Source organism: Elephantulus edwardii, unplaced genomic scaffold, assembly GCF_000299155.1.
Source record: "Elephantulus edwardii isolate Elephantulus edwardi_28Jun2011 unplaced genomic scaffold, EleEdw1.0 scaffold00537, whole genome shotgun sequence".
Classification (NCBI taxonomy): Eukaryota; Metazoa; Chordata; class Mammalia; order Macroscelidea; family Macroscelididae; genus Elephantulus; species Elephantulus edwardii.
The window spans coordinates 79059-94931 of NW_006400287.1; positions in this window are offsets into that span (position 1 = coordinate 79059).

Here is a 15873-nt window from a genome sequence, read left to right on the forward strand (position 1 = left end):
AGGACTTGTAAAGGCTTCTTTGCCTATGAGACAGGAAAAGAGCAGTTTCCTTTGCCTTAACTCCCAGTTGCTTCTATTATGCCTTTATGCCAAGTAGTAACTACATAAATCTATATAGCTTGAAGGATAAATTACAGTGTTCGTCCATATGTATATCTATTACATGTATTTTTTTTAAAAAACTGTATTATATGCTTTATTTGATTATAATAACCAGGAAAACAAAACACTGGAGTTTCTCTGTAAATGACATTTTTATGTCTTCTTTATTGGTCATTAAAACATAGTAGGAAATTAAACTATCCTGAAATGTTGCTGTGCAATTATTTCACCAAAGACATTCCAATTTCTGTACTCCCTCCTCTCAGAGACTCCCACTGCATTCTCCCTTGAGGCGGTAATAACCCTCATGTAGTTGTTGTTGTGTGCCATCGAGTCACCTGTGATTCATAGCAATCCTGTGTACATTAGCTCTGAACTTTGCCCCATCCCGAGCCAATCAATCTCACCATCTCCAGCAGACCTAAACCCATTTCTCCAGTACTGAATCAATCCATCTCATCTTGGGTCTTCCTCTCCTGCACTGTCCCTCCACCCTTCCAAGCATGATGTCCTTCTCTAAGGACTGATCCCTCCTGACCACATGCTCACAGTATGTTAGACAAAGCTTCAAAATCCAAGCATCCAGGGAGCAACTTGGTTTCACCCTCTCCAGGACAGACCTGTTTGTTCTTCTGGCAGTCTACAGTATGGTCAACACTCTTCTTCAGCACCACAACTCAAAGACATCGATCCTCCTTCTATAATCTTTAGTTATTGACCAGCTCTCTGATGCAGAATAAATAATTATGAAGACCATGGCCTATATTGGGTGCACCTTAATTTCCACACAGACATCATTGCTCTTCAGTACTCTAGAAAGATCCCTGACAGCAATATTTCCCAAATAAAGGACTGTCTTCCTAACTTCACGGATTGTTATGACTGAGTCAAATAGGATACATTCCAGGTAGACTTGGGAGTGAGTGCTGCTAATTTATAGTGACACTTGAAAGAAAGAATATATACTACTAGAAGGGACTTTATATAAGAGCCTCTGAGTAGTGAATATGGTTAAGCTCTTGTCTACTCATTGAAAGTCTTGATGGTTCAAATCTACCCAGGTTGCCTTAGAAGGTCTAGTGATCTGCTTCTGAAAGGCCACAGCTCTGATAACCTTTTAAGTACAGTTCTAACTTATAACACATGGGGTTGTCTTGAGTAGAACTCAAAGTCAATAGCAATTTTTTTGAGGAGAAGGGGATGCAGAACTTGCTAAGAGTCACACTCTGAGACCTGAAGATTGTGGTGATGTTTTCTGGGCTCAGGCTGAGTTCTAGCTGGAGTACAGGACAGTGTTGGTCAGCAAAACTTTCATTTGATGCCTCCCTTCCTTTTTGATCCCTTTCTGAGTCTTTTTAACCTACTTCCTTCCACATTCTCAGTCATAGAGGAAAGTACAGAGTAAGTGCTCAAGAAACATAGAGGCATGCGAGAATGTCATCTGATGGTCTTAACAAACACAGGCTGTGGGAGCTGATATGCTCCCCCCTTTGTGTATTTACATGTTACGGACTCTAGATTTACTGCAGAAAAGCCAACAGTCAGCATCTCAAATACTGGTGAAGTTGGTCTCCAATCAGTCTTTCTACAGCTCTCCACTGAACGCTATCTGAAAAGCCAGAGGCTGACTAGCTGAGGTGGAGGGATGCCTATGCTCAGCTCCCAGTAATCCTGGTCAAAGCAGTTTAATGGCCGTGCTGTCATGAGTCAAGGATGTACATCCAGAGGCAGGAAGTAGGAAAGAGCCTAACGGAGGGGAATCCTTTCATTGGCAGTTCCACATCAAGCTTGGTGTCTTCAAGGTGAATGGATGTGTATGTTTACATAGCCCACAGCCCTGATCTTTCTTCTCTGGTATGAGTTGCTGATCTAGAGGTCATTAGACCCATATCCACTTGATACCAGAGCAACTGTTGTAGCAGGCTAAGTGTGATCATCCAATGACTCCTCCAAATATGGCGGCTGGATCTGGCAGTGGCTACTGGCCACATAAATTCATGCCAGTTATATGGTGTCATATGGGCACAGCACTTATCTGCTAATTTGCTGAAGTAGAGGGGCTTGGTGACTTGTGCATTGTTGCATATTTTATAGTTTGTGTATGCATAGAGTGTTTATAGTCTGTGTATGTATATGCTTGTTTATAGTTTGTGGTTATATGTACGGCACTTGTCTGTCAGTTTGCCGTACTGGGATGACTTACAATTTGTTGTGATGCTGGAAGCTATTCCACTAGTCTTCCAAATACTAGTAGGGTCACTTATGGTGGATAGATTTCAATAGAGCTACCAGACTAAGGCAGACAAAGAAGTGGGACTGGTCATCCACCTTGAAATAATAGGCTTTCTAAAACCCTATGAATAACAGAGGCATATTGTTAAATATAGTACTGGAAGAAGAGCCTCTTTGATTGGAAGACATTACAAAATGGGTAGAAATAACTGTAACATCCATTAATTGCAAGTTGAAATGTATGAAGTCTGAATCTAGGAAAATTGGAGGTTGTAAAAAAATGAAATGGAATGCATAACAATCCACATTCTATGCATTAGTGAGTTGAGATGGATGAGTATTGGTCAATTTCAATGAGCCAGTCAGATGATCTATTATGTATGGAATGACAACTTAAGGATGTTGCATCATCCATAGTTAAAAAAGAACACTTCAGGGTCTACCATGGAGTAATGCTGTGAGTGATAAGATACTAAATACATGTTGTTGTTTCATCTGTCAGTCTGTTGTTATGTCTGTTGTTGTTACACTGTCAAGTCAACTCTGATTCACAGCTACCTTATGTATAATACCTCTTAACCCTGCTCTGTGCTGAGCCAATCTCACTGCCTCTGATATACCTACATTCATTACTCCGGTTACTGTGTCAATCCATCTCCTCCAGGGTCTTCCTCTCTTGTGCTGCCTCCACCCTTTCAAGCATGAAGTTTTTCTCCAAGGACTGGTCCCTCCTGGCAACATACACAAAGAATGTGAGACAGAGCTTCAGAATCTTTGCCTTCTAGGAACAGCTTGGCTTCACCCTCTCCAGGACAGACCTGTTTGTTCTCTTGCCAGTCCGTGGTATGTTCAACACTCTTCTTTAGCACCACAACTCAAAGGGATCAATTATTCTGTCATTTTTGGTCATTTAATACAACTACTATTCAAATATATTAAACAACCATTAAGAAACATGAAGCAATCGAGGATTTCTACAAACTTGAGCAGTCTGAAATTAACCTAACATGCAATCAAGATGCACTTATAATAATTGGTACTGGAATGCAAAAGTTGGACACAAAAAAGGTTTGTTGTTGTTGTTGGTTTAGCAATTGGAAAATACAGAGTTGGGGACAGATATGAGAATGGAGATCAAAGGAATTTTATATTCTTAATGATTTATGCATTGAACTCCCCTTTTAAACAAACAGATAAACTAAAAAAAATGGTGACTATACACATATTAGTAGCAGCAGCTGATGGACTACACAGGAGCCCATCTGTGGAAAGAGTTGATGGAGAAACTCAGTACCTGCAGTCAAAGCAAGGTGAGAGGCTTACTGTGGAACAGATAATAAATTAATCATGTGCAAGTTCAAATAGATGTTGAAGGAAATAAAGTCTATCCACAAGAACCAAAAACTGACCTTGAGTCTCTCCTACCTGAATTCGCAATCATCTCAAGAATAGATTGGATGCGTTGAACACTAATAATTGAAGACCTGGTGAGTTATGAGGTGACATCAAGGATATCACCCATGAAGAAAGCAAAAAGTCATTACAAAAACAGAGGAAAGAAAAGACCAAAATAGGTGTCAGAAGAGACTCTGAGAATTGCACTAAAATGTAGACAGGCCAAGACAAAAGTACAAAATGCTGAAATAAAAGAAAAGAGAAGAAGATTTCAAAAGGCAGCTCAAGAAGAGAAAGCAAAGGATTGTAATGACATGTACAAGGAGTTGGAGATAAAAAACCCAAAATAGAAGAACACGCTCAGCATTTCAAGTTGGAAGAAATGAAAACCAAATTCAAATGTCGAGGTGCACCACTGGACAAAATTTTGAATGATGTAAGCAGCATCAAAAGAAGATGGAAAGAATATATGGAGTCACTGTACCTAAAAGAATTAGCACTAAAATGTTTTAGCAAGTCGCGTATGAATAGTAATGAAGAAATTTCTAGCTGCACTAAAGGCATTGGCAAAAATAAGGTCCAAGAATTGATGGAACACCAACCGGCATATGTAACAAATAGGTGCAGCTGTGGACGTGTTCACTAGCCCATGCAAAGAAATTTGGAAGGTGCTACCTGGGCAATGGACTGCAAGAGATTCATTTTCGTTCACATTCCAAAGAAACGTGATCCAACAGGATGTGGAAATTAACGAATGAAACAAGCAATAGCATACTCAAGTAAAATAATGTTACAGATGATTGAAAATAGCACAGAGAGCTGATAGAAATTCCAGCTCGGTTCAAAATAGGCTATGGTATGACAGATATAATTTCTGTTATCAGACGGCTCTTAGCTGAGCAGAGAATAGCAGAAAGAGGTTTCCTTGTGTTTTATTGACTGTGTGATGGCATTTGACTGTGTGGATTGTAACAAATTATGGATAGTACTGAGAAGAATGAGAATCCCAGACTAAGAAGTTATTGTCCAAAAAGAAAAAGGAAATAATGCATAGTTTAAAATCAGGAAAGTTGTGCATCAGGGGTGTATCCTTTCTCCATACATATCCAATCTCTATACTGAACAAATCCTTGAGAAGCTGGACCATATGAAGAAGAATATGGCTCATAAACAACTCATGTTATGAAGATGAGATAACCTTGCTTGCTGAAAGTGAAGAGAACTTTAAATACTTACTGTAGAAGATCAAAGACTATAGACTTCAATATGGACTACATCTTAACATCAAGAAAGCGAAAATCTAGGGAGCTCTGGTGGCCTAGTGGCAAGACACTGCACTGCAATCCCAGAGGTACACGGTTCAAATCCACCAGATGCTCTGCTGGAGAAGGAGGGGACAATCTCCTCCTGTACCAGTCAGATCTGATTTGACTGTACACGTAAAAATAATACAATAAAAATTAAAAGAAAGCGAAAATCAACCTGAGCCTGTCTACTTGGATGGGAACAGCAGCCTCTGAAAAGGTGATGCAGGTATGCCTGGACATTAGCAGCAAGAATTGGGAGCTGCTTTCCAGTCTTTCCTAAGTTAGGTAGTATTTTTTGAAATTGTTGCTCATAGGCGCTGCATAGTATTCCATCATGTGAATGTATCACAACTTCTCAATCCATTCGATTGTGGTTGGACATTTGGGCTGTTTTCATTTTCTTGGGATGGTGAATAGCACTGCTGTGATCATTGGTGTGCAAATCTCTATTTGTGTCTCAGTTCTCATTTTCTTGGAGTATATTCCCTAGCAGTGGAATAGCTGGGTCATATGGAATTTCTAGGTTCAGCTTTTTAAGGAAAAGCCATGCTGACTTCCAGAGTGATTATACCATTGTATAATCCCACTAACAGTGTATGAAAGTTATAATATCTCTACATCCTCTCCAACATTTATTGCTTTCTGTTCTGTTAAACTTTGTCACTGCTACTGGGGTGAGACGGTATCTCATTGTGGTTTTGATTTGCATATTTCTTATTGCTAGTGATTTTGAACATTTCTTCATGTGTCTGTTGACCATCTGAATATCTTCCTCTGTGAAAATAAAGTCTGTATCTTTTGCCCATATTTGTAATTGTATTATCAGTCTTTTTCTTGTGGAGGCCCTGTCGTATTCTGTAAACTTTTATTATGAGACCCTTGTCTGAGATGGCATTGCCAAATGTTTTTTCCAAGTCAGTAGGTTTTCTTTTCACTCTATTGGGTGCTCACAGGGACTTAATCTATAAAAGGTCCCATTCATCAATTTTATCTTCTCCTGATTGTGCATTTCTGGCTGTTTTTGTTAGCTTCTTTATACCATAGGCTAGATTTTCTAAGCTTGGATAATGCTGAGTGAAGTAACAAACTCATAAGGACAAATATTGCATATGACCATTATTGTAAAAATAGAAATATAACTAGTGAGATACATACAAACGTCCAAAAGAGGAATGGGAAAGGAGGAAGGGAGTAGAAAGGGGAAAGGGTGAAAATCCCTAGGATAGCAGAGTTTAGTAGGCAGATAGGGGAGTGGGGGTGAAAGAACAGGAAAAATTTAATGGAGATTCGAAAAGACAGGGTGATAATAGATATGTTGTTGTTATGTGCTATTGAGTTACCTGTGACTCATAGCCACCCTATGTACAACAGCCCTAAATCCTGCTCTATCCTGTGCCAGTCTTACTGACTGTGACACACTTGCTCCCATTACTGAATCACTGAATCCATCTCATCAAGGGTCTTCTCCTCTTGCACTGTCCCTGCACCCTTCCAAGTATTATGTCCCTCTCCAACGACTGGTCCCTCCTTGCAACAAGTCCAAAGTATGTCAGACGAAGCTTCAGAATCCTTGCCTCCAAGGGGCAGCCTTATCTCACCTTATCTAGGAAAAACCTGTTTGTTCTCCTAGCAGTCAATGGTATATTTAATACTGTTCTCCAGCACCACAGCTCAAAGGCATCAATTCTCCTCTTAATAACAGATATAGATCAATTGTAATTAACTGTATAAAATACAATGTATCAAACACAATGTAAATGAAAGATGGTATAAATACAATGTACATGAGTGAAACAAGCTGTAAACTAATAAAAAAAAAGTAAAGAAAACAAATATCCTCACCACTGGACCAATATATAGTATCATGAAAGATGGAGAAAAGATTGAAATTGTCAACAATTGCATTTTGCTTGGTTCCACATCTAACACCCATTGTAGCAAAAGTCAAGAAGTGGGGGGCAGGAAATGTTGTACTGGGAAAGTCTGCTTTTCAGAACTTTTTCAAAGTACAAACACACAAGGATATCAGTTTAAAGACTAAAGAATGCCTAATCCAAGCCAATCCAAGTCTTGTCAATTTCTTCCTATGCACCTGAAAGTTGAACCTTGAAAAAGGATGGCAGAAAGAGAATCAATGCGTTTGCATTGTGGTGCTTGAGAAGGTTAGTGAATATCCTATGCACGGCTGAAAGGACAAACAATATTCTTTCAGAGGAAGTGCAACCAGGGTGCTCCTTAGAGGCCAGGATGATAAAATGTGATCTCACATGCTTTGGGCATGTTGTCCCTGAAAAAGGGCATCACACTTGGAAAGGTGAAAGGTCAGGGAAAGAGAAGAGTACCCCAACATGATGGGTGGACACAGTAACCAAAACTATGGGCTGGAGCATATTAGAATTGGTGAGGACGGCTTGGGATAGGGCAAGCTTTCACTTTGTTGTTCATAGGGTTGCTATGATTTGTAGTCGACTTGATGACACCTATCAAGAAAAATATATGAAGGATAAACCCCAAAACGAAATCAGTTACTGTTGAGTTGACTCTGTCACATGAGGATCCATGTGTGAAGATCAGACCTGCCATTCATAGGGTCCAATGGCTGCATTCATAGAGTCCGATGGCTTCTTTTGAAATGAGATACCCATGCCTATTTTTCTCTGGTTGCATTGGATTCACTAACTTATTGGTAAGTAACATTGTTCTTGGCTGTTTGCGGCAAATAGGAACTCTTAGAATGTGATCCAAAACAAACTCATCGCCCTCGAGTTGATTCCTACTCATGGTAATCCGTGTATAACAGAGTAGAACTGTTCTAGAAGGTTTCCCTTGGTTGCAATCTTTGTGAAAGCAGATCACCAGGCCTCTTTCTGTGAAGGTGCTGGGTTAAGTTTGAACCACCAACTTTTAAGTTAGTTATCAACCGCAAGCTGTTGTACCTCCCTTGCAGGGAGATAGGACTGCTTTATTTCCTTCCAATTTAGCTCTTGTCAAATTGTGATTTTGAGATGCGTCTGTGGAGGCTGACGCTAGCTGAGGTTACAGTTCCCTGTGGCTCGCTCCAACGCGCTGAAAGATGAATCATCCCGGCAACTTGCCTCGTGCTCATGACAGAACAGAATACTGACATTGTTTCTAATGTTTGCTGAGCCCTTATGACATCCCGGGCACCATGATTTCATTTGCACTGAATACTCATCTTCACTTCATTTTAAAAATTACTCCCAATTAGTTGAGGTAGAAAATGGGGCTCATTGAGCCTAGTTTCTTAACTACAAACACATGGGAAAAAACAAACAGAGCCAGGATAAGAGCTCTAACTATAACCCGTGAGCCTCTATGCTTTGCTCTCCTAGAATCTTCCATCCCTTTTCCCTTGGGCATGTTTGTTGCATTGACATTGGTGGTTACAAGTACAGGATATGATGACTTCTGGATGTGCTTCTGCAACAACATGGAACTGTCTCTGTGGACCCTCTCCTGCTGTCACTCTTATTGTCACAACAGTATTAGTCAGACTGCTGAATAATTAAACCAGGTGCTGTTAAATTAATCCCAACTCATAAAGACCCATGTGTGTCCCTGTAGAAATGTGCTCCATAGAATGTTTATGGCTGTGACCATTCAGAATCAGACCATTAGACTGTTCTTTCAAAGTACCTTTTAGTAGATTTGGACCATGAGCTTTCGGGGTAGCGGGTAAAGTGATTAAGTATTTGCCCCACCAAGGCTTCTTGGCATGATGAATAACAATCAACATTTAGCCAGTATTCCTCAAAACATATGCTTAGTTCATTTGACTCCTTATCTCACTCCTGGGTGGTATGTACAAGCTAGGCAATCAAGAGAGTAATGTGGCCATGGTCACATTGCTTTTGAAACTTGAACTTGGATATACCAACTTTAATATGTGTTTTCTAATGAGAGTAACACTGCTGGAAACAGAGGAAGAGTTGAAAGGGCTATTCAGTAGCTAGGATATGCATGGCTGTGCTGCAGTAACAAATGGCATGAGATCTCAGTGGTTTATTCCATCTCCATGGGATACAGCCATCATAGGGCATCTAAAATTTGTTCTCTTCATTCTGGGTCCTAATGTGATTAAGTGACAGTGCAGCCTGTGTTGGAAACATCATCAATCACATGACTGAGAGCGAAGATAAACATGTTAATCCCTAGTGGTACGTGACATTTTCACCTGTGTTTTATAGAAAAAGCAGTTCTTCTGGCCACACCTGAATTCAACAATGTGGCTAGTATATACTCCATCTGTAAGAAAGTACATTACGAGAGAGAGAGAGAGAAGCTTTTTTTTTTACAATTTTACAAGTTTCCACTTAGAGTAGGTAAGCTATTTTGAACACTTAATGCATTCTGTCATAGCCTACGCGACCTGGGATGAGCAACATTCTCTGTCCAATCCTTCATCCTCCTGGTTGTAAAATTTAGAGTTTGAAAGAAATGCTAAGATTTCTTTCAGCCCTGATTTTCAACACAGAAGAAACCAAAATGGGAGATGAAATCTGTTTCTATGGCATTGACAGGATCCCTGGTGACACAACGGTTCAGTGCTTGCTTGCCAATCAAAAGGTTGACAGTTTGAACTCACCAGCAGCTCCCTGGGCATAAATGTCTGCCGTGTGCTCCTGTCAATAATGTAGCTTCAGGAACCCCATTGATGAAGCTCTACTCTGTCCTGTCAAGTTATTATGAGTTGAAATTGTCCACAACAGTAGAGCACTGGCAGGGTTACAGTTAGACCTTCAGAAGCATTGAAACCACTACAAAATGTCCCTTGAATTCTCTATGAAATATTGTGTTCTATAAAGTTCTCAAGTGGGTGTTCTCAGAAGCAGAGCACCAGACCTTTCTTCTGAGGCATCTCCGAGTGGACAGGAAGCTTTGGTTAGTAGCTGAGGACAGCAAGATACTTAGAGGGTTGTGTTCTGTTTTGTTCCTGTATGAGGATTTATCATGTTCCCTAAATGTAATGAGATATGTTCTTCCTCGCTAAATTTAGTAAAATTGAACAGAGCTCAACCAAGTTCAGAGCTGTTCATTAATTTCTACTTTGATACTAATAAGGAAATGAATTCTTTACATCTTTTCCCTTCATTTCATTTTGGTGCCTCAGATTTGCTTTGGATGAACTTCATCTTCCTGTGAAGCGATCCTAAGCTCAGGGTTAGGAATGAAAAGTTGTTTGGATTCATTGTTAGATGCTAGAAATAAATGCAATAATAAAAATAAGCCACTTGCGATCGTTGTTATTAAAAAATCAGTGCTATCTTTCCAGTGAAGTGCTTCACAGTCAGTTGTGTCCTGAACTAACTCTGCAGGACAGGTGATTCCGTGGAAGGCTATATAGCCATGCTCATTGGCTTTGTGTTGTCTACGGCTACTTTTGCATTCCAAAGGCAGAGTGGGTGATTACAACAGAACTGATGATCTTCATAGCTAAAAAGCTATTATCTGGCTTTTTAAAATAGATTTACTGACTCATGGGATTTAGGGAAGTCAACCAGGGGTGAATGGGGCAGGGTCTGGAAAGCATCCCGCCCTCTTTCCCATTGTGCCTGTGCATAGGACCTGAAGCTGTGGTGGCCATCCTGTGAACAGAGATAGTGGACAGAAACAACAGGTCATCTTGTTTATGACACTGAACTGTTAATTTGCCAACCCTACATCAAGGATGCTTTAGGCAGAATATTAAATGATCCAGGAAGTATTAAAAGAAGAGGGAAGGAATATACGGAGTTACTGTATGGAAAGGAATTGGCAGATACAGAAGAATTTAATGAAATAACATATGAGCAAGAGCCTATGGTGATGAAGAAGTTCAAGCTGCTTTGAAGGAAATAGCAAAAAAATAAGGCCCCAGGAATAGATGGTATACCAATTGAAGTATTTCAGATAACAGATGTGGCCCTGGATGTGCTCACCAAGTTGTGCCAAGAAATCTGGAGAACAACCACTTGGCCAACTGACTGGAAGAGATCTATATTTGTTCCCATTCCAAAGAAGGGTGACCCAAAACAGTGTGGAAACTACAGAACAATATTGATTTCACATGCAAGTAAGATTCTACTGAAGATTATCCAAAAACGATTAGAACAGCACATCAGCAGAGAACTGCCGGAAGTCCAGGCTGGGTTTAGAAGGAGTCGTGGTACTAGGAATATTGTAGCTGATGTTAGATAGATCTTAGCTGAAAGCAGGGAATACCAGAAGAATGTCTATCTGTGTTTCATTGATTATGCAAACGCGTTCGATTGTGTGTATCATAACAAACTGTGGCTGACTCTGAGAAGAATGGGAATCCCAGAACATTTAATTGTGCTAATGCAAAACCTATACTTGGACCAAGAGGCCGTAGTCAGAACAGAGCAGGGTAACACTGCATGGTTCAAAATTGGGAAGGGTGTACGCCAGGGGTGTGTCCTGTCTCCATACCTTTTCAACCTGTATGCAGAGCAGATTATCCGGGAGGCTGGGCTCTATGAGGAGAATTGTGGCATCAGGATTGGTGGAAGATCTATTAACAATCTGCGTTATGCAGATGACACAACCCTGCTTGCTGAAACTGAGAAGGACCTCATGCACTTGCTGCAGAGGGTCAAGGACTGCAGCCTTCAGTATGGACTGAGGCTTAATGTTAAGAAGACAAAGATTCTCACCACTGGACCAATTGGTAGCATTAGGATGGATGGCAAAGAGATTGAGATTGTTCACAGCTTCAGTTTGCTCGGCTCCACGGTCAACACTCTTGGCACCAGCAGTCAGGAAATCAAAAAGCGTATTGTGATGGGAAAGTCTGCTGTTAGGGACCTCTCTAAAGTACTCAGGAGCAACGGTGTCTCTCTGGAGGCTAAGGTGTGCCTGATACAGGCCATGGTCTTTGCAATCACTTGTTATGCATCAGAGAGTTGGACAATGACTAGGGAGGACAGAAGCAGAATTGATGCCTTTGAGCTGTGGTGCTAGAGAAGAGTATTGAATGTACCATGGACTGCCAAGAAAACAAACAGATTCATCCTGGAGAGGATTAAACCAAGCAACTCCTTGGAGGCAAGGATTCTGGGGCTTCGTCTGACATACTTTGAGTATGTTGCAAGGAGGGACAGGTCCTTGGAGAGTGACATCATGCTTGGGAGGGTGGAGGGATGGCGCAGGAGGGGAAGACCCTCTATGAGATGGATTGATTCAGTGACTGGGGTAATCGGGATGGGAGTGTCAGAGGCAGTGCGATTGGCACAGGATAGAGCGGGGTTTAGGGCTGTTGTACATAGGGACACTATGAGTCTCAAATGACACGACGGCACATAACGACAACAACAACAACACTACTTCTTGTAATGGCAAGAGGATACATTTTCTTATTGTGTTGGGTTAGCTATCACTTTCAGTCAAAACCCAGAAATTATACAAATAAGTCAGTACTATCTTCTTTCCTGAGAAGATGATGATAGTTACCTGAAAGAATAAAAGCACCTCACTTCCTGATCTGGAAGTTACATCCATCCTCTTTTAGTTTGGACAAGGTCTAAACAAGTATTAATTCACATCCAGGCAAAGGGAGTTTCCAGTTTCCCTCTCTTTCCAAACTGCAAGCTATTTATCACTATTTCCTGCATCTCCCTTCTCTAACTGCCTGGGATCAGAAGAACTCAGAACTCACAGATTTTATTTTTTGCTATTTAAGTGAAGTTGGCCTAGAATTTTTGGTAAAAATGTGAAATGTTCTTTTTTAGAGTTGGAATCACTTTGGCTAGAACAGCACACTTTACAGGGGACTGAAACGCATCAGGAGGTTAGTTTGGGATCAGATGGACAATCAAAGGAATCACTTTTCTTTTGGCCTTGCATGCAAGGTCACTTCTGGATGAGGCTAAATCGAGCACTAAAACCTTCAAATAAATGCTGATTTCCAAGGTGAGGGCTGTCTGACTTTATGGTGTGCATATTACATTACTCTTGCAGAAAAGCTTGCTCTCTGGTGGTGCTGGCATTAAACAGGCAAAGTCGACCTTCGGTATTTTTGCACACAACACAGTAGGGGCCAGGACCTTTGACTTTCAGCTCCCGGAGACTCTTGAGCTTTAGACCTTCTCCATTAGGCAAGACATGTACTCAAAGACAACTAAATTTGGCTTATCATAATTCTATTTCTTTTAACAAGAACTCTACAAAGTGTATAATGGTTTGTTATTGTTGTATACCATAGAGTTAGAACTGACCCATAGCTCACCCTCCAGGGGTTTTCAGATGCTGTTAAGTCACACAGTAGGTGATTGTCCATCCTTCCCCCACAGGACAGCTGGTGGATTTGAACAGCATGCCTTTGGGATTACAGCGCAGCTTCTTACCCCTAGGCCACCAGAGCTCCCTTTGTCCATATGGTTGTTGTTTGTTGTTATGTGCCTTTGTGTCGCTTGTGATTCATAGTGACCTTATGTACAATAGCTTTATACCTTGCTCTATCCTGTGCCAATCTTATTGTCTCTGACACACCTATCCACATTACCTCAGTCACTGAATCAATCCATCTCATCAAGGATCTTCCCCTCTTGCACTATCCCTCCACCCTTCCAAGCATGGAGTCCCTCTTCAAGGACTGGTCCCTCTTTGCAACATGCCCAAAATATATCAGATGAAGCTTCAGAATCCTTGCCTCTTAGGAGCAGCCTAATTTCACCCTCTCCTGAATGAATCTGTTTGTTCTCCTATCAACCCTAGTCATTGTCCAGCTTTCTGATGCACAGCAAGTAATTACAGAGACTATGGCCTAAATCAGGTGCTTAGTCTCCAGTCTGACATCCATATTAGGCACTATTAAAATATACATTCAAAAATGATTTACTATAGTGACAAGAAGCTGTGCTGTAATCCTGAAAGCACACTGTTCAAATCCACCAGCTGCTCTACGGGAGAAGGATGGATAATCTCCGGAGTGATTTACTGCCTCTGAAAACCCAAAGAAGGGTCAGCTATGCAACAGTTTTGACCCGATGGTACACAACAACAACTACAATATGGACAAGGACTTTATGACTGTAATTATTATTAGCTATATGCACTTGACATGCATTATGCAGTTACATCTTTACAACAGTTATGAAGAATGATTCATCTTGTTTGCTCAGGAAGATCCTATAATCTTTTCAAAAAGGAAGAAGAAGCAATGGTCAGGATTCGAATCCTGAAGCAACCACTCTCAGTTAAACCTCTTGTGTTTCAAATTAGGAAACTGGGGCTTATAAACTCTAAAACTGGTCCAAATTCACCCAACCAAGTGTTAGGATAAAAGTTAGAATCTCAAAGTCTAGAGCTATACACAAGGGCCTACACTGCACCATATTGTTCTTGAAAAGGCTTCAATCTGGGCCATAAAGAAAACAGAAAGCTCTATTTCTCAGGGTCCTTAAAAATCGTACTACGAAAATGATGGCACCTAAAAACAATAGTGCCAAAAGCATAGAGTAAAATGCCAAAGGAAAGCATAAGTGTTAGGTTTATTTCTTCTCTCTTCTTCTTTCTTAAAAGGTTGGAAAATATGAAGGTCAGAAGAGGTGAAAACCATTCAGATCACAAAGGTCCTGGTAGGACAAGTAAGGGCTAGCAAGGTGATGGAAACTGAGAATGGTGGTGAAAGCAGAGAATGATGTTTCTGGGTGAGGAAGTCACTGGAAGAAAGATCCGGCTGAGATGAGTCTGGTTGAGTGAGAGAGTGAGCCTCTTACCTCACTTGGGTTGAATACTGATTGGCAAATTGTCAAGGACTGTCTGCATCTTCAAACACAGCAGGTGATCACCAACAGCCTGGTCACAGCTAGTGGTGGAGAACAATTTGTTGTGGCAATAATTAGGGCAGGTGCTTGGAAGGACATTTAGCAGTAAAGGGAGTCTGGCAAAGAAGGTAGAAGCCCCAGACAATTCTGCCGCAGCAGAGCCAGATACACTATGGGGACGAGAACAGGGGTTGGTTTCTCATGTCTCCTTGCCTGGACCAGGTCATGGCAGGATGGAGAGTCTGTGCATCTTGACAGAGAACACTGCCAGTGGTGCACAATCCCCTGCTGCCAACAAGAAGGTCTCCTGGCGGTGATGTGGAAGAGGCAGGAGAGCCATCTCCCATCTGGTGTATGGGTTTAAGTTGTTTGCCTCTTTGCTTCTGTGAATGGTAAATATAAAATCATCTACATAGCAGGATCATTTAGGAAAACAATAAGGCCACTTTGTGCAGAGAGCACATTTGGTTTGGCAACCAGAAGGGCTGTTTGGTAAGTGGTCAGGATGGTGCTACAACACTCATCAAATCCTTCCATTTTCTCTAACAAGAGAGTCAAGTGCCTCTCTGCCAGGTAAAGGGAGCATGATAACATCTGGATTGACAAACTAGAGAAACAAAGAAGTGTGGCTTAGAGAAAAATGCCTGAGCCTGGGCTTCTAAAGAACACTGCGTCTATTCTATTGTCCAGTTTTCCTGTGTTTCAGCGTGCTGTCACTTCTAGCTGGTATTGTCAAGTGCTGTCTAGTAGACTTCAGCTTGTACCATCAATTCTTCTTTCCTTGAACTTTAAACTAACAAGGCTATTCTGTCCATACAAAGAAAGGTAGAAGTACATAGCAGTTTACATTCTCCCAGGGCATTTCTTACAATGTCATTGTCTACGATAGACTTACTTTGTAAGTTTCCCTACAAGATCAGGTTGCAGAAACCCATTTTTCAGGGTTTTACCTGAAATTGATGGTCTATTCCACAATCAGCCCCCCGGCCTAGTTTTCACAGCTGATATTGAACTTCTCCAGCGGTTCCTTCCACAGATGTAGTCGATCTGAT